A 23,409-nucleotide genomic window follows, 5' to 3' on the forward strand; every position below is an offset into this window, starting at 1 on the left:
CGCTGATAGGTTTGGAGAAATGTTCTGACGGTGGTGAGAGTGGAGCACGACTGTCTCCGTGGCGCAATGGGCTAGTGCGTTCGGCTGTTAACCACAAGTTTGGAAGTTTGAGCCCACCCGGGGGTGGTGTGTCGCTTTTTTTGCGCTGATAGCTTTGGAGAAATGTTCTGACGGTGGTCAGAGTGCTGCACTGCTGTCTCTGTGGCGCAACTGACTAGCGCGTTTGGCTGTTAACCGAAAGGTTGGAGGTTTTAGCCCACGTGGGGGCGGTGTGTCGCTTTTTTTCTGTGCGCTGATAGCTATGGAGGAATGTTCTGGCGGTGATGAGAGTGGAGCACGACTGTCTCCGTGGCGCAATGGGCTAGCGCGTTCGGCTGTTAACCGCATGTTTGGAGGTTTGAGCCCACCCGGGGGTGGTGTGTGGCTTTTTTGCGCTCATAGCTTTGGAGAAATGTTCTGACGGTGGTGAGAGTGTTGCACTACTGTCTCCATGGCGCAACTCACCAGCGCGTTCGGCTGTTAACCGAAAGCTTTGAGGTTCGAGCGCCTTACGACTTTCTCCGTGGCGCAATTGGCTAGCGCGATCGGCTGTTAACGGAAAGGTTGGAGGTTCGAGCCCTCTCGGGAGCAGTGTGTCACTTTTTTTTTCTTCGCGCCGATAGCTTTGTAGAAATGTTCTGACGGTGGTGAGAGTGCAGCACGACTGTCTCCGTGGCGCAATTAGCTAGTTCAATCGGCTGTTAACCGAAAGGTTGGAAGTTGGAGCCCTCCCGGGGGCGGTGTGTCGCTTTTTTTTTCTTTGAGCTGATAGCTTTGGAGAAATGTTCTGAAGGTGGTGAGAGTGGAGCAGTACTGTCTTAGTTGCAAAATTGACTAGCGCGTTCGGCTGTTACCCGAAAGGTTGGAGGTTGGAGCCCTCTAGGGAGCGGGGTGTCGCTTTTTTCTTCTTTGCGCTGATAGGTTTGGAGAATTGTTCTGATGGTTGTGAGAGTGGAGCACGACTGTCTCCGTGGCGCAATGGGCTAGTGCGTTCGGCTGTTAACCGCAACTTTGGAAGTTTGAGCCCACCAGGGAAGGGTGTGTCGCTTTTTTGCGCTGATAGCTTTGGAGAATAGTTCTGACGGTGGTGAGAGTGCGGCACTACTGTGTCCGTGGCGCAACTGACTAGCGCGTTCGGCTGTTAACCGAAAGATTGGAGGTTTGAGCCCACCCGGAGGCGGCGTGTCGCTTTTTTTTGCGCTGATAGCTATGGAGGAATGTTCTGACGGTGATGAGAGTGGAGCACGACTGTCTCCGTGGCGCACAGGGCTAGCGCGTTCGGCTGTTAACCGCAAGTTTGGAGGTTTGAGCCCACCCGGGAACGGTGTGTGGCTTTTTTTGCGCTGATAGCTTTGGAGAAATGTTCTGACAGAGGGGAGAGTGCTGCACTACTGTCTCCGTGGCGCAATTGCCTAGCCCGTTCGGCTGTTAACCAATAGGCTGGAGGTTTGAGCCCAGCCGGGGGCGATCTGTTGCTTTTTTTTTTGCGCTGATAGCTTTGGAGAGATGTTCTTATGGTGGTGAGAGTGCTGCGCTACTGTCTCCGTGGTGCAACTGACTAGCGCGTTCGGCTGTTAACCGAAAGGTTTGAGGTTCGAGCCCTCCCGGGAGCGGTGTGTCGCTTTTTTCTTCTTTGCGCTGATAGCTTTGAAGAAATTTTCTGCAGGTGTTCAGAGTGCAGCACGACTGTCTCCGTGGCGCAATTGGCTAGCGTGATCGGCTGTTAACCGAAAGGCAGGAGGTTAGAGCCCTCCCTGGAGTGGTGTGTCGCTTTTTTTCTTTGCGCTGATAGCTTTTGAGAATTGTTCTGACGGTGGTGAGAGTGGAGCACGACTGTCTCCGTGGCGCAATTGGCTAGCGCGTTCGGCTGTTCACCGAAATTTTGGAGGTTCGCGCCCTCGCGGGAGCAGTGTGTCGCATTTTCTTGCTTTGGGCTGATAGCTTTGGAAAATTGTTCAGACGGAGGTGAGAGTGGAGCACGGCTGTCTCCGTGGCGCAATTGGCTAGCGCGTTCGGCCGCTAACCAAAAAGATGGAGGTTCGAGCCCTCCCGGGAGCGGTTTGCCGCTTTTTTGTTCTTTGAGCTGATAGCTTTGGAGAAACGTTCTGATGGTGGTGAGAGTGCAACACGACTGTCTCCGTTGCGCAGTTAGCTAGTGCGATCGGCTCTTAACCGAAAGGTTGTAGGTTCGAGCCCTCCCGGAAGTGGTGTGTCGCTTTTTTTCTTTGCGCTGATAGCTTTTGAGAATTGTTCTGACGGTGGTGAGAGTGAAGCACGACAATCTCCGTGGCACAAATGGCTAGCGCGTTCGGCCCTTAAACAAAAGGTTGGAGGTTCGAGCCCTCCCGGGAGCGTTGTGTCGTCTTTTTTTTCTTTGCGCTGATAGCCTTGGAGAAATAATCTGACGGTCGTGAGAGTGCCTCACGACTTTCTCCGTGGCGCAATTGGCTAGCGTGATCGGCTGTTAACCTAAAGGCTGGAGGTTCGAGCCCTCCCGGGAGCGGTGTGTCACTTTTTTTTTCTTCGTGCCGATAGTTTTGGAGAAATGTTCTGACGGAGGTGAGAGTGCTGCACTACTGTCTCCGTGGCGCAATTGGGTAGCGCGTTCGGCTGTTAACCGATAGGCTGGAGGTTCGAGCCCTCCCGGGAGCGGTTTGTCGCTTTTTTCTTTTTTGAGCTGATAGCTTTGGAGAAATGTTCTGACGGTGGTGAGAGTGCCGCACGATTGTCTCCGTGGTGCAATTAGCTAGTGCAATCGGCTGTTAACCAAAAAGTTGGAGGTTGGAGCCCTCCCGGGAGCGGGGTGTCGCTTTTTTCTTCTTTGCGCTGATATGTTTGGAGAAATGTTCTGACGGTGGTGAGGGTGGAGCACGACTGTCTCCGTGGCGCAATGGGCTAGTGCGTTTGGCTGTTAACCGAAAGGTTGGAGGTTTGAGCCCACCCGGGGCGGTGTGTCGGTTTTTTATTTTGCGCTGATAGCTATGGAGAAATGTTCTGACGGAGGTGAGAGTGGAGCACGTGCCACCTTGGAGCAATGGGCTAGCGCGTTCGGCTTTTAACTGCAAGTTTGGAGGTTTGAGCTGACCCGGGGTGGTTTGTCGCTTTTTTTCGCGCTGTTAGCTTTGGAGAAGTGTTCTGACAGTGGTGAGAGTGCTGCACTACTGTCTCCGTGGCGTAACTGACTAGCGCGTTCGGATGTTAACAGAAAGGTTTGAGGTTCGAGCCCTCCCGGGAGCGGTGTGTCGCTTTTTTCTTCTTTGCGCTGATAGCTTTGAAAAAATGTTCTGATGGTGGTGAGAGTGCAGCACGACTGTCTCCGTGGCGCAATTGGCTAGCGCGTTCGGCTGTTATTTGAAGTTTTGGAGGTTCGAGCCCTCGTGAGAGTGGTGTGTCGTATTTTGTTTCTTTGCGCTGATAACTTTGGAGAAATGTTCTGACGGAGGTGAGAGTGGAGTGAGACAATCTCCGTGGCGCAATTGGCTAGCGCGTTCAGCCCTTAACCAAAAGGATGGAGGTTCGAGCCCTCCCGGGAGTGGTGTGCCGCCTTTTTTTTTCTTTGCGCTGATAGCCTTTGAGAAATATTCTGACGGTGGTGAGAGTGGAGCAGTACTGTCTTAGTGGCAAAATTGACTAGCGCGTTCGGCTGTTAACCGCAACTTTGGAAGTTTGAGCCCACCAGGGAAGGGTGTGTCGCTTTTTCGCGCTGATAGCTTTGGAGAATAGTTCTGACGGTGGTGAGAGTGCGGCACTACTGTGTCCTTGGCGCAACTGACTAGCGCGTTCGGCTGTTAACCGAAAGATTGGAGGTTTGAGCCCACCCGGGGGCGGCGTGTCGCTTTTTTTGCGCTGATAGCTATGGAGGAATGTTCTGACGGTGATGAGAGTGGAGCACGACTGTCTCCGTGGCGCAATGGGCTAGCGTGATCGGCTGTTAACCGAAAGGCTGGAGGTTCGAGCCCTCCCTGGAGTGGTGTGTCGCTTTTTTTCTTTGCGCAGATAGCCTTGGAGAAATAATCTGACGTTGGTGAGAGTGCCTCACGACTTTCTCCGTGGCGCAATGGGCTAGTGCGTTCGGCTGTTAACCGAAAGGTTGGAGGTTTGAGCCCACCCGGGGCGGTGTGTCGCTTTTTTTTGCGCTGATAGCTATGGAGAAATGTTCTGACGGAGGTGAGAGTGCTGCACTACTGTCTCCGTGGCGCAATTGGCTAGCGTGTTCGGCTGTTTACCGATAGGCTGGAGGTTCGAGCACTCCCGAAGTGGTTTGTCGCTTTTTTCTTCGTTGAGCTGATAGCTTTGGAGAAATGTTCTGACGGTGGTGAGAGTGCAGCACGACTGTCTCCGTGGCGCAATTAGCTAGTTCAATCGGCTGTTAACCGAAAGGTTGGAGGTTGGAGCTCTCCCGGGAGCGGGGTGTCGCTTTTTTTCTTCTTTGCGCTGATAGGTTTGGAGAAATGTTCTGACGGTGGTGAGAGTGGAGCACGACTGTCTTCGTGGCGCAAAGGGCTAGTGCGTTCGGCTGTTAACCGAAAGGTTGAAGGTTTGAGCCCACCCGGGGCGGTGTGTCGCTTTTTTTCTTAGCGCTGATAGCTATGGAGAAATGTTCTGACGTAGGTGAGAGTGGAGCACGTGTCATCGTGGCGCAATGGGCTAGCGCGTTCGGCTGTTAATTGAAATTTTGGAGGTTCGAGCCCTCGCGGGAGTGGTGTGTCGTATTTTGTTTCTTTGCGCTGATAACTTTGGAGAAATGTTCTGACGGAGGTGAGCGTGCAGCACGACTGTCTCCGTGGCGCAATTAGCTAGTTCACTCGGCTGTTAACCGAAAGGTTCGAGGTTGGAGCCCTCCCGGGGGCGGTGTGTCGCTTTTTTTTTCTTTGTGCTGATAGCTTTGAAGAAATGTTCTGGAGGTGGTGAGAGTGGAGCAGTTCTGTCTTCGTGGCAAAATTGACTAGCGCGTTCGGCTGTTACCCGAAAGGTTGGAGGTTGAAGCCCTCCCGGTAGCGGGGTGTCGCTTTTTCCTTCTTTGTGCTGATAGGTTTGCAGAAATGTTCTGACGGTGGTGAGAGTGGAGCATGACTGTCTCCGTGGCGCAATGGGCTAGTGCGTTCGGCTGTTAACCGCAAGTTTGGAAGTTTGAGCTCACACGGGGGCGGTGTGTCGCTTTTTTTTCGCTGACAGCTTTGTAGAAACGTACTGATGGAGGTGAGAGTGCTGCACTACTGTCTCCGTGGCGCAATCGGCTAGCGCGTTTGGCTGTTAACCGATAGGCTGGAGGTTCGAGCCCTCCCAGGAGCGGTTTGTCGCTTTTTTTTCTTTGAGCTGATAGCTTTGGAGAAATGTTCTGACAGTGGTGAGAGTGCAGCACGACTGGCTCCGTGGCACAATTAGCTAGTGCAATCCGCTGTTAACCGAAATGTTGGAGGTTGGAGCCCTCCCGGGAGCGGGGTATCGCTTTTTTCCTTCTTTGCGCTGATGAGTTTGGAGAAATGTTCTGACGGTGGTGAGAGTGGAGCACGACTGTCCCCGTGGCGCAATGGGCTTGTGCGTTCGGCTGTTAACAGAAAGGTTGGAGGTTTGAGCCCACCCGGGGGCGGTGTGTCGCTTTTTTTCTTTGCGCTGATAGCTATGGAGAAATGTTCTGACGGAGGTGAGAGTGGAGCACGACTGTCACCGTGGCGCAATGGGCTAGCGCGTTCGGCTGTTAAGCGCAAGTTTGGAGGTTTGAGCCCACCCGGGGCGGTGTGTCGCTTTTTTTTGCGCTGATAGCTTTGGAGAAATGTTGTGACGGTGGTGAGAGTTCTGCACTACTGTCTCCGTGGCGCAACTGAATAGCGCGTTCAGCTGTTAACCGAAAGGTTTGAGGTTCGAGCCCTCCCGGGAGCGGTGTGTCGCTTTTTTCTTCTTTGCGCTGATAGCTTTGGAGAAATGTTCTGACGGTGGTGAGAGTGCAGCAAGACTGTCTCCGTGGCACAATTGGCTAGCGCGTTCGGCTGTTAATCGATATTTTGGAGGTTTGAGCCCTCGCGGGAGCAGTGTGTCGTATTTTGTTTCTTTGCGCTGATATCTTTGGAGAAATGTTCTGACGGAGATGAGAGTGGAGCACGGCTGTCTCCGTGGCGAAATTGGCTAGCGCGTTCGGCCGTTAACCAAAAGGATGGAGGTTCGAGCCCTCCCAGGAGCGGTATGTCGTCTTTTTTTTCTTTGCGCTGATAGCCTTGGAGAAATAATCTGACGGTGGTTAGAGTGCCTCACGACTTTCTCCGTGGCGCAATAGGCTAGCGTGATCGGCTGTTAACCGAAAGGTTGGAGGTTCGAGCACTCCCGGGAGTGGTGTGTCGCTTTTTTTCTTTGCGCTGATAGCTTTCGAGAATCGTTCTGACGGTGGTGAGAGAGCAGCACGACAATCTCCGTGGCGCAATTGGCTAGCGCGTTCGGCCCTTAACCAAAAGGATGGAGGTTCGAGCCCTCCCGGGAGCGGTGTCTCGTCTTTTTTTTGCGCTGATAGCCTTGGAGGAATAATCTGACGGTGGTGAGAGTGCCTCATGACTTTTTCCGTGGCGCTATTGGCTAGCGTGATCGGCTGTTAACCGAAAGGTTGGAGGTTCGAGCCCTCCCTGGAGTGGTGTATCGCTTTTTTTCTTTGTGCTGATAGCTTTTGAGAATTGTTCTGACGGAGGTGAGAGTGGAGCATGGCTGTCTCCTTGACGAAATTGGCTAGCACGTTCGACCGTTAACCAAAACGATGGAGGTACGAGCCCTACCGAGAGCAGTTTGTCGCTTTTATTTCTTTGCGCTGATCGCTTTGGAGAAATGTTCTGACGGTGGTGAGAGTGCAGCACTACTATCTCCGTGGCGCAACTGACTAGCGCGTTCGGCTGTTAACCGAAAGGTTAGAGGTTTCAGCCCACCCGGGGGCGGTGTGTCACTTTTTTTGCGCTGATAGCTTTGGAGAAATGTTCTGACGGTAGTGAGAGTGCTGCACTACTATCTCCGTGGAGAAACTGACTAGCGCTTTCGGCTGTTAACCGAAAGGTTGGAGGTTTAAGCCCACCCGGGGGCAGTGTGTCGCTTTTTTTCTTTGCGCTGATAGCTTTGAAGAAATGTTCTGATGGTGTTGAGAGTGCAGCACGACTGTCTCCGTGGCGCAATTGGCTAGCGCGTTCGGCTGTTAACCGAAATTTTGGAGGTTCGAGCCCTCGCGGGAGCGGTGTGTCGCATTTTGTTTCTTTGCGCTGATAGCTTTGGAGAAATGTTCTGACGGAGGTGAGAGTCGAGCACGGCGGTCTCCGTGGCGCATTTGGCTAGCGCATTCGGCCGTTAACCAAAAAGATGGAGGTTCGAGCCCTCCCGGGAGCGGTGTGTCGCCTTTTTTTATTTTTGCTGATAGCCTTGGAGAAATAATCTGACGTTGGTGAGAGTGCCTCACGACTTTTTCCGTGGCGCAATGAGCTAGTGCGTTCGGCTGTTAACCGAAAGGTTGGAGGTTTGAGCCCACCCTGGGCGGTGTGTCGCTTTTTTTCTTTGCGCTGATAGCTATGGAGAAATGTTCTGATGGAGGTGAGAGTGCTGCACTACTGTCTCCGTGGCGCAATTGGCTAGCGTGTTCGGCTGTTAACCGATAGGCTGGAGGTTCGGGCACTCCCGAAGTGGTTTGTCGCTTTTTTCTTCGTTCAGCTGATAGCTTTGGAGAAATGTTCTGACGGTGGTGAGAGTGCAGCACGTCTGTCTCCGTGGCGCAATTAGCTAGTTCAATCGGCTGTTAACCGAAAGGTTGGAGGTTGGAGCCCTCCCGGGAGCGGGGTGTCGCTTTTTTTCTTCTTTGCGCTGATAGGTTTGGAGAAATGTTCTGACGGTGGTGAGAGTGCAGCACGACTGTCCAGTGGCGCAATAGCCTAGCGCGTTTGGCTGTTAACCGAAAAGTTGGAGGTTTGAGCCGTCCCGGGAGCGGTGTGTCGCTTTTTTTCTTTTCGCTGATAGCATTGGGAAAATGTTCTGATGGTGGTGAGATTGGAGCACGACTGTCTCCGTGGCGCAATTGGCTAGAGCATTTGGCGGTTAACCGCAAGTTTGGAGGTTTGAGCCCATCCGGGGATGGTGTTTCGCTTTTTTTTGCGCTGATAGCCTTGGAAAAATGTTCTGACGGTGGTGAGAGTGCTGCACTACAGTCTCCGTGGCGCAACTGACTAGCGCGTTCGGATGTTACCCGAAAGGTTGGATGTTCGAGCCCTCCCGGGAGCAGTGTGTCGTTTTTTTCTTCCTTTTTGCCCTGATAGGTTTGGAGAAATGTTCTGACGGTGGTGAGAGTGCTGCACTACTGTCTCTGTGGCGCAACTGACTAGCGCGTTCGGCTGTTAACCGAAAGGTTGGAGGTTCGAGCCCTCCCGGGAGCGGTGTATTGCTTTTTTCTTTTTTGCGCTGATAGGTTTGGAGAAATGTTCTCACAGTGGTGAGAGTGCTGCACAACTGTCTCCGTGGCGCAATTGGCTAGCGCAATCAGCTGTTAAGCGCAAGTTTGAAGGTTTGAGCCCACCCGGGGGCGGTGTGTCGCTTTTTTTGCGCTGATAGCTTTGGAGAAATGTTCTGACGGTGGTGAGAGTGCTGCACTACTGTGTCCGTGGAGAAACTGACTAGCGCGTTCGGCTGTTAACCGAAAGGTTGGAGGTTCGAGCCCACCCGGGGGCGGTGTGTCGCTTTTTTTTCTTTGTGCTGATAGATTTGGAGAAATGTTCTGAAGGTGGTGAGAGTGGAGCAGTACTGTCTTCGTGGCAAAATTGACTAGCGCGTTCGGCTGTTACCCGAAAGGTTGGAGGTTGGAGCCCTCCCGGGAGCGGGGTGTCGCTTTTTTCTTCTTTGCGCTGATAGGTTTGGAGAAATGTTCTGACGGTGGTGAGAGTGGAGCACGACTGTCTCCGTGGCGCAATGGGCTAGTGCGTTCGGCTGTTAACCACAAGTTTGGAAGTTTGAGCCCACCCGGGGGTGGTGTGTCGCTTTTTTTGCGCTGATAGCTTTGGAGAAATGTTCTGACGGTGGTCAGAGTGCTGCACTGCTGTCTCTGTGGCGCAACTGACTAGCGCGTTTGGCTGTTAACCGAAAGGTTGGAGGTTTTAGCCCACGTGGGGGCGGTGTGTCGCTTTTTTTCTGTGCGCTGATAGCTATGGAGGAATGTTCTGGCGGTGATGAGAGTGGAGCACGACTGTCTCCGTGGCGCAATGGGCTAGCGCGTTCGGCTGTTAACCGCATGTTTGGAGGTTTGAGCCCACCCGGGGGTGGTGTGTGGCTTTTTTGCGCTCATAGCTTTGGAGAAATGTTCTGACGGTGGTGAGAGTGTTGCACTACTGTCTCCATGGCGCAACTCACCAGCGCGTTCGGCTGTTAACCGAAAGCTTTGAGGTTCGAGCGCCTTACGACTTTCTCCGTGGCGCAATTGGCTAGCGCGATCGGCTGTTAACGGAAAGGTTGGAGGTTCGAGCCCTCTCGGGAGCAGTGTGTCACTTTTTTTTTCTTCGCGCCGATAGCTTTGTAGAAATGTTCTGACGGTGGTGAGAGTGCAGCACGACTGTCTCCGTGGCGCAATTAGCTAGTTCAATCGGCTGTTAACCGAAAGGTTGGAAGTTGGAGCCCTCTAGGGAGCGGGGTGTCGCTTTTTTCTTCTTTGCGCTGATAGGTTTGGAGAATTGTTCTGATGGTTGTGAGAGTGGAGCACGACTGTCTCCGTGGCGCAATGGGCTAGTGCGTTCGGCTGTTAACCGCAACTTTGGAAGTTTGAGCCCACCAGGGAATGGTGTGTCGCTTTTTTTGCGCTGATAGCTTTGGAGAATAGTTCTGAAGGTGGTGAGAGTGCTGCGCTACTGTCTCCGTGGCGCAACTGACTAGCGCGTTCGGCTATTAACCGCGAGATTGGAGGTTTGAGCCCACCCGGGGGCGGCATGTCGCTTTTTTCTTTTCGCTGATAGCTATGGAGGAATGTTCTGACGGTGATGAGAGTGGAGCACGACTGTCTCCGTGGCGCACAGGGCTAGCGCGTTCGGCTGTTAACCGCAAGTTTGGAGGTTTGAGCCCACCCGGGAACGGTGTGTGGCTTTTTTTGCGCTGATAGCTTTGGAGAAATGTTCTGACAGAGGGGAGAGTGCTGCACTACTGTCTCCGTGGCGCAATTGCCTAGCCCGTTCGGCTGTTAACCGATAGGCTGGAGGTTTGAGCCCAGCCGGGGGCGGTCTGTTGCTTTTTTTTTTTGCGCTGATAGCTTTGGAGAAATGTTCTTATGGTGGTGAGAGTGCTGCGCCACTGTCTCCGTGGTGCAACTGACTAGCGCGTTCGGCTGTTAACCGAAAGGTTTGAGGTTCGAGCCCTCCCGGGAGCGGTGTGTCGCTTTTTTCTTCTTTGCGCTGATAGCTTTGAAGAAATTTTCTGCAGGTGTTCAGAGTGCAGCACGACTGTCTCCGTGGCGCAATTGGCTAGCGTGATCGGCTGTTAACCGAAAGGCAGGAGGTTAGAGCCCTCCCTGGAGTGGTGTGTCGCTTTTTTTCTTTGCGCTGATAGCTTTTGAGAATTGTTCTGACGGTGGTGAGAGTGGAGCACGACTGTCTCCGTGGCGCAATTGGCTAGCGCGTTCGGCTGTTCACCGAAATTTCGGAGGTTCGCGCCCTCGCGGGAGCAGTGTGTCGCATTTTCTTGCTTTGGGCTGATAGCTTTGGAAAATTGTTCTGACGGAGGTGAGAGTGGCGCACGGCTGTCTCCGTGGCGCAATTGGCTAGCGCGTTCGGCCGCTAACCAAAAAGATGGAGGTTCGAGCCCTCCCGGGAGCGGTTTGCCGCTTTTTTGTTCTTTGAGCTGATAGCTTTGGAGAAACGTTCTGATGGTGGTGAGAGTGGAACACGACTGTCTCCGTGGCGCAGTTAGCTAGCGCGATCGGCTCTTAACCGAAAGGTTGTAGGTTCGAGCCCTCCCGGAAGTGGTGTGTCGCTTTTTTTCTTTGCGCTGATAGCTTTTGAGAATTGTTCTGACGGTGGTGAGAGTGAAGCACGACAATCTCCGTGGCACAAATGGCTAGCGCGTTCGGCCCTTAAACAAAAGGTTGGAGGTTCGAGCCCTCCCGGGAGCGTTGTGTCGTCTTTTTTTTCTTTGCGCTGATAGCCTTGGAGAAATAATCTGACGGTCGTGAGAGTGCCTCACGACTTTCTCCGTGGCGCAATTGGCTAGCGTGATCGGCTGTTAACCTAAAGGCTGGAGGTTCGAGCCCTCCGGGAGCGGTGTGTCACTTTTTTTTTCTTCGTGCCGATAGTTTTGGAGAAATGTTCTGACGGAGGTGAGAGTGCTGCACTATTGTCTCCGTGGCGCAATTGGGTAGCGCGTTCGGCTGTTAACCGATAGGCTAGAGGTTCGAGCCCTCCCGGGAGCGGTTTGTCGCTTTTTTCTTTTTTGAGCTGATAGCTTTGGAGAAATGTTCTGACGGTGGTGAGAGTGCCGCACGACTGTCTCCGTGGTGCAATTAGCTAGTGCAATCGGCTGTTAACCGAAAAGTTGGAGGTTGGAGCCCTCCCGGGAGCGGGGTGTCGCTTTTTTCTTCTTTGCGCTGATATGTTTGGAGAAATGTTCTGACGGTGGTGAGGGTGGAGCACGACTGTCTCCGTGGCGCAATGGGCTAGTGCGTTTGGCTGTTAACCGAAAGGTTGGAGGTTTGAGCCCACCCGGGGCGGTGTGTCGCTTTTTTATTTTGCGCTGATAGCTATGGATAAATGTTCTGACGGAGGTGGGAGTGGAGCACGTGCCACCTTGGAGCAATGGGCTAGCGCGTTCGGCTTTTAACTGCAAGTTTGGAGGTTTGAGCTGACCCGGGGTGGTTTGTCGCTTTTTTTCGCGCTGATAGCTTTGGAGAAGTAATCTGACAGTGGTGAGAGTGCTGCACTACTGTCTCCGTGGCGCAACTGACTAGCGCGTTCGGATGTTAACAGAAAGGTTTGAGGTTCGAGCCCTCCAGGGAGCGGTGTGTCGCTTTTTTCTTCTTTGCGCTGATAGCTTTGAAAAAATGTTCTGATGGTGGTGAGAGTGCAGCACGACTGTCTCCGTGGCGCAATTGGCTAGCGCGTTCGGCTGTTATTTGAAATTTTGGAGGTTCGAGCCCTCGTGGGAGTGGTGTGTCGTATTTTGTTTCTTTGCGCTGATAACTTTGGAGAAATGTTCTGACGGAGGTGAGAGTGGAGTGAGACAATCTCCGTGGCGCAATTGGCTAGCGCGTTCAGCCCTTAACCAAAAGGATGGAGGTTCGAGCCCTCCCGGGAGTGGTGTGTCGCCTTTTTTTTTCTTTGCGCTGATAGCCTTTGAGATATATTCTGACGGTGGTGAGAGTGGAGCAGTACTGTCTTAGTGGCAAAATTGACTAGCGCGTTCGGCTGTTAACCGCAACTTTGGAAGTTATAGCCCACCAGGGAAGGGTGTGTCGCTTTTTTGCGCTGATAGCTTTGGAGAATAGTTCTGACGGTGGTGAGAGTGCGGCACTACTGTGTCCGTGGCGCAACTGACTAGCGCGTTCGGCTGTTAACCGAAAGATTGGAGGTTTGAGCCCACCCGGAGGCGGCGTGTCGCTTTTTTTTGCGCTGATAGCTATGGAGGAATGTTCTGACGGTGATGAGAGTGGAGCACGACTGTCTCCGTGGCGCACAGGGCTAGCGCGTTCGGCTGTTAACCGCAAGTTTGGAGGTTTGAGCCCACCCGGGAACGGTGTGTGGCTTTTTTTGCGCTGATAGCTTTGGAGAAATGTTCTGACAGAGGGGAGAGTGCTGCACTACTGTCTCCGTGGCGCAATTGCCTAGCCCGTTCGGCTGTTAACCGATAGGCTGGAGGTTTGAGCCCAGCCGGGGGCGGTCTGTTGCTTTTTTTTTGCGCTGATAGCTTTGGAGAGATGTTCTTATGGTGGTGAGAGTGCTGCGCTACTGTCTCCGTGGTGCAACTGACTAGCGCGTTCGGCTGTTAACCGAAAGGTTTGAGGTTCGAGCCCTCCCGGGAGCGGTGTGTCGCTTTTTTCTTCTTTGCGCTGATAGCTTTGAAGAAATTTTCTGCAGGTGTTCAGAGTGCAGCACGACTGTCTCCGTGGCGCAATTGGCTAGCGTGATCGGCTGTTAACCGAAAGGCAGGAGGTTAGAGCCCTCCCTGGAGTGGTGTGTCGCTTTTTTTCTTTGCGCTGATAGCTTTTGAGAATTGTTCTGACGGTGGTGAGAGTGGAGCACGACTGTCTCCGTGGCGCAATTGGCTAGCGCGTTCGGCTGTTCACCGAAATTTCGGAGGTTCGCGCCCTCGCGGGAGCAGTGTGTCGCATTTTCTTGCTTTGGGCTGATAGCTTTGGAAAATTGTTCAGACGGAGGTGAGAGTGGAGCACGGCTGTCTCCGTGGCGCAATTGGCTAGCGCGTTCGGCCGCTAACCAAAAAGATGGAGGTTCGAGCCCTCCCGGGAGCGGTTTGCCGCTTTTTTGTTCTTTGAGCTGATAGCTTTGGAGAAACGTTCTGATGGTGGTGAGAGTGCAACACGACTGTCTCCGTTGCGCAGTTAGCTAGTGCGATCGGCTCTTAACCGAAAGGTTGTAGGTTCGAGCCCTCCCGGAAGTGGTGTGTCGCTTTTTTTCTTTGCGCTGATAGCTTTTGAGAATTGTTCTGACGGTGGTGAGAGTGAAGCACGACAATCTCCGTGGCACAAATGGCTAGCGCGTTCGGCCCTTAAACAAAAGGTTGGAGGTTCGAGCCCTCCCGGGAGCGTTGTGTCGTCTTTTTTTTCTTTGCGCTGATAGCCTTGGAGAAATAATCTGACGGTCGTGAGAGTGCCTCACGACTTTCTCCGTGGCGCAATTGGCTAGCGTGATCGGCTGTTAACCTAAAGGCTGGAGGTTCGAGCCCTCCCGGGAGCGGTGTGTCACTTTTTTTTTCTTCGTGCCGATAGTTTTGGAGAAATGTTCTGACGGAGGTGAGAGTGCTGCACTACTGTCTCCGTGGCGCAATTGGGTAGCGCGTTCGGCTGTTAACCGATAGGCTGGAGGTTCGAGCCCTCCCGGGAGCGGTTTGTCGCTTTTTTCTTTTTTGAGCTGATAGCTTTGGAGAAATGTTCTGACGGTGGTGAGAGTGCCGCACGATTGTCTCCGTGGTGCAATTAGCTAGTGCAATCGGCTGTTAACCGAAAAGTTGGAGGTTGGAGCCCTCCCGGGAGCGGGGTGTCGCTTTTTTCTTCTTTGCGCTGATATGTTTGGAGAAATGTTCTGACGGTGGTGAGGGTGGAGCACGACTGTCTCCGTGGCGCAATGGGCTAGTGCGTTTGGCTGTTAACCGAAAGGTTGGAGGTTTGAGCCCACCCGGGGCGGTGTGTCGCTTTTTTATTTTGCGCTGATAGCTATGGAGAAATGTTCTGACGGAGGTGAGAGTGGAGCACGTGCCACCTTGGAGCAATGGGCTAGCGCGTTCGGCTTTTAACTGCAAGTTTGGAGGTTTGAGCTGACCCGGGGTGGTTTGTCGCTTTTTTTCGCGCTGTTAGCTTTGGAGAAGTGTTCTGACAGTGGTGAGAGTGCTGCACTACTGTCTCCGTGGCGTAACTGACTAGCGCGTTCGGATGTTAACAGAAAGGTTTGAGGTTCGAGCCCTCCCGGGAGCGGTGTGTCGCTTTTTTCTTCTTTGCGCTGATAGCTTTGAAAAAATGTTCTGATGGTGGTGAGAGTGCAGCACGACTGTCTCCGTGGCGCAATTGGCTAGCGCGTTCGGCTGTTATTTGAAGTTTTGGAGGTTCGAGCCCTCGTGAGAGTGGTGTGTCGTATTTTGTTTCTTTGCGCTGATAACTTTGGAGAAATGTTCTGACGGAGGTGAGAGTGGAGTGAGACAATCTCCGTGGCGCAATTGGCTAGCGCGTTCAGCCCTTAACCAAAAGGATGGAGGTTCGAGCCCTCCCGGGAGTGGTGTGCCGCCTTTTTTTTTCTTTGCGCTGATAGCCTTTGAGAAATATTCTGACGGTGGTGAGAGTGGAGCAGTACTGTCTTAGTGGCAAAATTGACTAGCGCGTTCGGCTGTTAACCGCAACTTTGGAAGTTTGAGCCCACCAGGGAAGGGTGTGTCGCTTTTTCGCGCTGATAGCTTTGGAGAATAGTTCTGACGGTGGTGAGAGTGCGGCACTACTGTGTCCGTGGCGCAACTGACTAGCGCGTTCGGCTGTTAACCGAAAGATTGGAGGTTTGAGCCCACCCGGGGGCGGCGTGTCGCTTTTTTTGCGCTGATAGCTATGGAGGAATGTTCTGACGGTGATGAGAGTGGAGCACGACTGTCTCCGTGGCGCACAGGGCTAGAGCGTTCGGCTGTTTACCGCAAGTTTGGAGGTTTGAGCCCACCCGGGAACGGTGTGTGGCTTTTTTTGCGCTGATAGCTTTGGAGAAATGTTCTGACGGTGGTGAGAGTGCCTTACGACTTTCTCCGTGGCGCAATTGGCTAGCGCGATCGGCTGTTAACGGAAAGTATGGAGGTTCAAGCCCTCCCGGGGGCGGTGTGTCGCTTTTTTTTCTTTGTGCTGATAGCTTTGGAGAAATGTTCTGAAGGTAGTGAGAGTGCTGCACTACTGTCTCCGTGGCGCAATTGCCTAGCCCGTTCGGCTGTTAACCGATAGGCTGGAGGTTTGAGCCCAGCTGGGGGCGGTCTGTCGCTTTTTTTTGCGCGGATAGCTTTGGAGAAATGTTCTGATTGTGGTGAGAGTGCTGCACTACTGTCTCCGTGGTGCAACTGACTAGCGCGTTCGGCTGTTAACCGAAAGGTGTGAGGTTCGAGCCCTCCCGGGAGCGGTGTGTCGCTTTTTTCTTCTTTGCGCTGATAGCTTTGAAGAAATTTTCTGCAGGTGTTGAGAGTGCAGCACGACTGTCTCCGTGGCGAAATTGGCTAGCGTGATCGGCTGGTAACCTAAAGGCTGGAGGCTCGAGCCCTCCCTGGAGTGGTGTGTCGCTTTTTTTCTTTGAGCTGATAGCTTTGGAGAAATGTTATGATGGTGGTGAGAGTGCAACACGACTGTCTCCGTGGCGCAGTTAGCTAGCGCGATCGGCTGTTAACCGAAAGGTTGTAGGTTCGAGCCCTCCCGGAAGTGGTGTGTCGCTTTTTTTCTTTGCGCTGATAGCTTTTGAGAATTGTTCTGACGGTGGTGAGAGTGGAGCACGACAATCTCCGTGGCACAAATGGCTAGCGCGTTCGGCCCTTAAACAAAAGGTTGGAGGTTCGAGCCCTCCCGGGAGCGTTGTGTCGTCTTTTTTTTCTTTGCGCTGATAGCCTTGGAGAAATAATCTTGCGGTGGTGAGAGTGCCTAACGACTTTCTCCGTGGCGCAATTGGCTAGCGTGATCGGCTGTTAACCGAAGGGCTGGAGGTTCGAGCCCTCCCTGGAGTGGTGTGTCGCTTTTTTTCTTTGCGCAGATAGCCTTGGAGAAATAATCTGACGTTGGTGAGAGTGCCTCACGACTTTCTCCGTGGCGCAATGGGCTAGTGCGTTCGGCTGTTAACCGAAAGGTTGGAGGTTTGAGCCCACCCGGGGCGGTGTGTCGCTTTTTTTTGCGCTGATAGCTATGGAGAAATGTTCTGACGGAGGTGAGAGTGCTGCACTACTGTCTCCGTGGCGCAATTGGCTAGCGTGTTCGGCTGTTTACCGATAGGCTGGAGGTTCGAGCACTCCCGAAGTGGTTTGTCGCTTTTTTCTTCGTTGAGCTGATAGCTTTGGAGAAATGTTCTGACGGTGGTGAGAGTGCAGCACGACTGTCTCCGTGGCGCAATTAGCTAGTTCAATCGGCTGTTAACCGAAAGGTTGGAGGTTGGAGCTCTCCCGGGAGCGGGGTGACGCTTTTTTTCTTCTTTGCGCTGATAGGTTTGGAGAAATGTTCTGACGGTGGTGAGAGTGGAGCACGACTGTGTCCGTGGCGCAACTGACTAGCGCGTTCGGCTGTTAACCGAAAGATTGGAGGTTTGAGCCCACCCGGGGGCGGCGTGTCGCTTTTTTTTTGCGCTGATAGCTATGGAGGAATGTTCTGACGGTGATGAGAGTGGAGCACGACTGTCTCCGTGGCGCACAGGGCTAGAGCGTTCGGCTGTTTACCGCAAGTTTGGAGGTTTGAGCCCACCCGGGAACGGTGTGTGGCTTTTTTTGCGCTGATAGCTTTGGAGAAATGTTCTGACGGTGGTGAGAGTGCCTTACGACTTTCTCCGTGGCGCAATTGGCTAGCGCGATCGGCTGTTAACGGAAAGTATGGAGGTTCAAGCCCTCCCGGGGGCGGTGTGTCGCTTTTTTTTCTTTGTGCTGATAGCTTTGGAGAAATGTTCTGAAGGTAGTGAGAGTGCTGCACTACTGTCTCCGTGGCGCAATTGCCTAGCCCGTTCGGCTGTTAACCGATAGGCTGGAGGTTTGAGCCCAGCTGGGGGCGGTCTGTCGCTTTTTTTTGCGCGGATAGCTTTGGAGAAATGTTCTGATTGTGGTGAGAGTGCTGCGCTACTGTCTCCGTGGTGCAACTGACTAGCGCGTTCGGCTGTTAACCGAAAGGTTTGAGGTTCGAGCCCTCCCGGGAGCGGTGTGTCGCTTTTTTCTTCTTTGCGTTGATAGCTTTGAAGAAATTTTCTGCAGGTGTTGAGAGTGCAGCACGACTGTCTCCGTGGCGAAATTGGCTAGCGTGATCGGCTGGTAACCTAAAGGCTGGAGGCTCGAGCCCTCCCTGGAGTGGTGTGTCGCTTTTTTTCTTTGAGCTGATAGCTTTGGAGAAATGTTATGATGGTGGTGAGAGTGCAACACGACTGTCTCCGTGGCGCAGTTAGCTAGCGCGATCGGCTGTTAACCGAAAGGTTGTAGGTTCGAGCCCTCCCGGAAGTGGTGTGTCGCTTTTTTTCTTTGCGCTGATAGCTTTTGAGAATTGTTCTGACGGTGGTGAGAGTGGAGCACGACAATCTCCGTGGCACAAATGGCTAGCGCGTTCGGCCCTTAAACAAAAGGTTGGAGGTTCGAGCCCTCCCGGGAGCGTTGTGTCGTCTTTTTTTTCTTTGCGCTGATAGCCTTGGAGAAATAATCTTGCGGTGGTGAGAGTGCCTAACGACTTTCTCCGTGGCGCAATTGGCTAGCGTGATCGGCTGTTAACCGAAGGGCTGGAGGTTCGAGCCCTCCCTGGAGTGGTGTGTCGCTTTTTTTCTTTGCGCAGATAGCCTTGGAGAAATAATCTGACGTTGGTGAGAGTGCCTCACGACTTTCTCCGTGGCGCAATGGGCTAGTGCGTTCGGCTGTTAACCGAAAGGTTGGAGGTTTGAGCCCACCCGGGGCGGTGTGTCGCTTTTTATTGCGCTGATAGCTATGGAGAAATGTTCTGACGGAGGTGAGAGTGCTGCACTACTGTCTCCGTGGCGCAATTGGCTAGCGTGTTCGGCTGTTTACCGATAGGCTGGAGGTTCGAGCACTCCCGAAGTGGTTTGTCGCTTTTTTCTTCGTTGAGCTGATAGCTTTGGAGAAATGTTCTGACGGTGGTGAGAGTGCAGCACGACTGTCTCCGTGGCGCAATTAGCTAGTTCAATCGGCTGTTAACCGAAAGGTTGGAGGTTGGAGCTCTCCCGGGAGCGGGGTGTCGCTTTTTTTCTTCTTTGCGCTGATAGGTTTGGAGAAATGTTCTGACGGTGGTGAGAGTGGAGCACGACTGTCTTCGTGGCGCAAAGGGCTAGTGCGTTCGGCTGTTAACCGAAAGGTTGAAGGTTTGAGCCCACCCGGGGCGGTGTGTCGCTTTTTTTCTTTGCGCTGATAGCTATGGAGAAATGTTCTGACGTAGGTGAGAGTGGAGCACGTGTCATCGTGGCGCAATGGGCTAGCGCGTTCGGCTGTTAATTGAAATTTTGGAGGTTCGAGCCCTCGCGGGAGTGGTGTGTCGTATTTTGTTTCTTTGCGCTGATAACTTTGGAGAAATGTTCTGACGGAGGTGAGCGTGCAGCACGACTGTCTCCGTGGCGCAATTAGCTAGTTCACTCGGCTGTTAACCGAAAGGTTCGAGGTTGGAGCCCTCCCGGGGGCGGTGTGTCGCTTTTTTTTTCTTTGTGCTGATAGCTTTGAAGAAATGTTCTGGAGGTGGTGAGAGTGGAGCAGTTCTGTCTTCGTGGCAAAATTGACTAGCGCGTTCGGCTGTTACCCGAAAGGTTGGAGGTTGAAGCCCTCCCGGTAGCGGGGTGTCGCTTTTTCCTTCTTTGTGCTGATAGGTTTGCAGAAATGTTCTGACGGTGGTGAGAGTGGAGCATGACTGTCTCCGTGGCGCAATGGGCTAGTGCGTTCGGCTGTTAACCGCAAGTTTGGAAGTTTGAGCTCACACGGGGGCGGTGTGTCGCTTTTTTTTCGCTGACAGCTTTGTAGAAACGTACTGATGGAGGTGAGAGTGCTGCACTACTGTCTCCGTGGCGCAATCGGCTAGCGCGTTTGGCTGTTAACCGATAGGCTGGAGGTTCGAGCCCTCCCAGGAGCGGTTTGTCGTTTTTTTTTCTTTGAGCTGATAGCTTTGGAGAAATGTTCTGACAGTGGTGAGAGTGCAGCACGACTGGCTCCGTGGCACAATTAGCTAGTGCAATCCGCTGTTAACCGAAATGTTGGAGGTTGGAGCCCTCCCGGGAGCGGGGTATCGCTTTTTTCCTTCTTTGCGCTGATGAGTTTGGAGAAATGTTCTGACGGTGGTGAGAGTGGAGCACGACTGTCCCCATGGCGCAATGGGCTTGTGCGTTCGGCTGTTAACAGAAAGGTTGGAGGTTTGAGCCCACCCGGGGGCGGTGTGTCGCTTTTTTTCTTTGCGCTGATAGCTATGGAGAAATGTTCTGACGGAGGTGAGAGTGGAGCACGACTGTCACCGTGGCGCAATGGGCTAGCGCGTTCGGCTGTTAAGCGCAAGTTTGGAGGTTTGAGCCCACCCGGGGCGGTGTGTCGCTTTTTTTTCGCGCTGATAGCTTTGGAGAAATGTTGTGACGGTGGTGAGAGTTCTGCACTACTGTCTCCGTGGCGCAACTGAATAGCGCGTTCGGCTGTTAACCGAAAGGTTTGAGGTTCGAGCCCTCCCGGGAGCGGTGTGTCGCTTTTTTCTTCTTTGCGCTGATAGCTTTGGAGAAATGTTCTGACGGTGGTGAGAGTGCAGCAAGACTGTCTCCGTGGCACAATTGGCTAGCGCGTTCGGCTGTTAATCGATATTTTGGAGGTTTGAGCCCTCGCGGGAGCAGTGTGTCGTATTTTGTTTCTTTGCGCTGATAGCTTTGGAGAAATGTTCTGACGGAGATGAGAGTGGAGCACGGCTGTCTCCGTGGCGAAATTGGCTAGCGCGTTCGGCCGTTAACCAAAAGGATGGAGGTTCGAGCCCTCCCAGGAGCGGTATGTCGTCTTTTTTTTCTTTGCGCTGATAGCCTTGGAGAAATAATCTGACGGTGGTTAGAGTGCCTCACGACTTTCTCCGTGGCGCAATAGGCTAGCGTGATCGGCTGTTAACCGAAAGGTTGGAGGTTCGAGCACTCCCGGGAGTGGTGTGTCGCTTTTTTTCTTTGCGCTGATAGCTTTCGAGAATCGTTCTGACGGTGGTGAGAGAGCAGCACGACAATCTCCGTGGCGCAATTGGCTAGCGCGTTCGGCCCTTAACCAAAAGGATGGAGGTTCGAGCCCTCCCGGGAGCGGTGTCTCGTCTTTTTTTTGCGCTGATAGCCTTGGAGGAATAATCTGACGGTGGTGAGAGTGCCTCATGACTTTTTCCGTGGCGCTATTGGCTAGCGTGATCGGCTGTTAACCGAAAGGTTGGAGGTTCGAGCCCTCCCTGGAGTGGTGTATCGCTTTTTTTCTTTGTGCTGATAGCTTTTGAGAATTGTTCTGACGGAGGTGAGAGTGGAGCATGGCTGTCTCCTTGACGAAATTGGCTAGCACGTTCGACCGTTAACCAAAACGATGGAGGTACGAGCCCTACCGAGAGCAGTTTGTCGCTTTTATTTCTTTGCGCTGATCGCTTTGGAGAAATGTTCTGACGGTGGTGAGAGTGCAGCACTACTATCTCCGTGGCGCAACTGACTAGCGCGTTCGGCTGTTAACCGAAAGGTTAGAGGTTTCAGCCCACCCGGGGGCGGTGTGTCACTTTTTTTGCGCTGATAGCTTTGGAGAAATGTTCTCACGGTAGTGAGAGTGCTGCACTACTATCTCCGTGGAGCAACTGACTAGCGCTTTCGGCTGTTAACCGAAAGGTTGGAGGTTTAAGCCCACCCGGGGGCAGTGTGTCGCTTTTTTTCTTTGCGCTGATAGCTTTGAAGAAATGTTCTGATGGTGTTGAGAGTGCAGCACGACTGTCTCCGTGGCGCAATTGGCTAGCGCGTTCGGCTGTTAACCGAAATTTTGGAGGTTCGAGTCTCGCGGGAGCGGTGTGTCGCATTTTGTTTCTTTGCGCTGATAGCTTTGGAGAAATGTTCTGACGGAGGTGAGAGTCGAGCACGGCGGTCTCCGTGGCGCATTTGGCTAGCGCATTCGGCCGTTAACCAAAAAGATGGAGGTTCGAGCCCTCCCGGGAGCGGTGTGTCGCCTTTTTTTATTTTTGCTGATAGCCTTGGAGAAATAATCTGACGTTGGTGAGAGTGCCTCACGACTTTCTCCGTGGCGCAATGAGCTAGTGCGTTCGGCTGTTAACCGAAAGGTTGGAGGTTTGAGCCCACCCGGGGCGGTGTGTCGCTTTTTTTCTTTGCGCTGATAGCTATGGAGAAATGTTCTGATGGAGGTGAGAGTGCTGCACTACTGTCTCCGTGGCGCAATTGGCTAGCGTGTTCGGCTGTTAACCGATAGGCTGGAGGTTCGAGCACTCCCGAAGTGGTTTGTCGCTTTTTTCTTCGTTCAGCTGATAGCTTTGGAGAAATGTTCTGACGGTGGTGAGAGTGCAGCACGTCTGTCTCCGTGGCGCAATTAGCTAGTTCAATCGGCTGTTAACCGAAAGGTTGGAGGTTGGAGCCCTCCCGGGAGCGGGGTGTCGCTTTTTTTCTTCTTTGCGCTGATAGGTTTGGAGAAATGTTCTGACGGTGGTGAGAGTGGAGCACGACTGTCTTCGTGGCGCAAAGGGCTAGTGCGTTCGGCTGTTAACCGAAAGGTTGGAGGTTTGAGCCCACCCGGGGCGGTGTGTCGCTTTTTTTTCTTTGCGCTGATAGCTATGGAGAAATGTTCTGACGGAGGTGAGAGTGGAGCACGTGTCACCGTGGCGCAATGGGCTGGCGCGTTCGGCTGTTAACTGCAAGTTTGGAGGTTTGAGCCGACCCGGGGTGGTTTGTCGCTTTTTTTCGCGCTGATAGCTTTGGAGAAGTGTTGTGACGGTGGTGAGAGTGCTGCACTACTGTCTCTGTGGCGCAACTGACTAGCGCGTTCGGATGTTAACCTAAAGGTTTGAGGTTCGAACCCTCCCGGGAGCGGTGTGTCGCTTTTTTCTTCTTTGCGCTGATAGCTTTGAAAAAATGTTCTGATATTGGTGAGAGTGCAGCACGACTGTCTCCGTGGCGCAATTGGCTAGCGCGTTCGGCTGTTAATTGAAATTTAGGAGGTTCGAGCCCTCGCGGGAGTGGTGTGTCGTATTTTGTTTCTTTGCGCTGATAACTTTGGAGAAATGTTCTGACGGAGGTAAGAGTGGAGTGATACAATCTCCGTGGCGCAATTGGCTAGCGCGTTCAGCCCTTAACCAAAAGGATGGAGGTTTGAGCCCTCCCGGGAGCGGTGTGTCGCCTTTTTTTTCTTTGCGCTGATAGCCTTGGAGAAATAATCTGACGGTGGTGAGAGTGCCTTACGACTTTCTCCGTGGCGCAATTGGCTAGCGCGATCGGCTGTTGACGGAAAGGTTGGAGGTTTGGGCCCTCCCAGGAGCGGGGTGTCGCTTTTTTCTTCTTTGCGCTGATAGGTTTGGAGAAATGTTCTGACGGTGGTGAGAGTGCAGCACGACTGTCTCCGTGGCGCAATTAGCTAGTTCAATCGGCTGTTAACCGAAAGGTTGGAGGTTGGAGCCCTCCCGGGGGCGGTGTGTCGCTTTTTTTTTCTTTGAGCTGATAGCTTTGGAGAAATGTTCTGAAGGTGGTGAGAGTGGAGCAGTACTGTCTTAGTGGCAAAATTGACTAGCGCGTCCAGCTGTTACCCGAAAGTTTGGAGGTTGGAGCCCTCTAGGGAGCGGGGTGTCGCTTTTTTCTTCTTTGCGCTGATAGGTTTGGAGAAATTTTCTGATGGTTGTGAGAGTGGAGCACGACTGTCTCCGTGGCGCAATAGGCTAGTGCGTTCGGCTGTTAACCGCAACTTTGGAAGTTTGAGCCCACCAGGGTATGGTGTGTCGCTTTTTTGCGCTGATAGCTTCGGAGAATAGTTCTGACGGTGGTGAGAGTGCTGCACTAC

General features: G+C 53.0%; 2 non-coding genes across 2 annotated transcripts; both read left to right on the forward strand.

The window, feature by feature from the left end:
• The first annotated feature begins 2,617 nt into the window (after positions 1–2,617).
• On the forward strand, positions 2,618–2,691 carry TRNAN-GUU (transfer RNA asparagine (anticodon GUU)). Its single transcript has one exon. It is a non-coding gene; the product is annotated as a tRNA-Asn (tRNA).
• Positions 2,692–14,006: 11,315 nt separating this feature from the next.
• TRNAN-GUU (transfer RNA asparagine (anticodon GUU)) lies at positions 14,007–14,080 on the forward strand. The gene has a single exon. It is a non-coding gene; the product is annotated as a tRNA-Asn (tRNA).
• Positions 14,081–23,409: the final 9,329 nt, after the last annotated feature.

The sequence above is a fragment of the Rhipicephalus microplus genome, chromosome 8 (assembly GCF_043290135.1).
Source record: "Rhipicephalus microplus isolate Deutch F79 chromosome 8, USDA_Rmic, whole genome shotgun sequence".
NCBI lineage: Eukaryota > Metazoa > Arthropoda > Arachnida > Ixodida > Ixodidae > Rhipicephalus > Rhipicephalus microplus.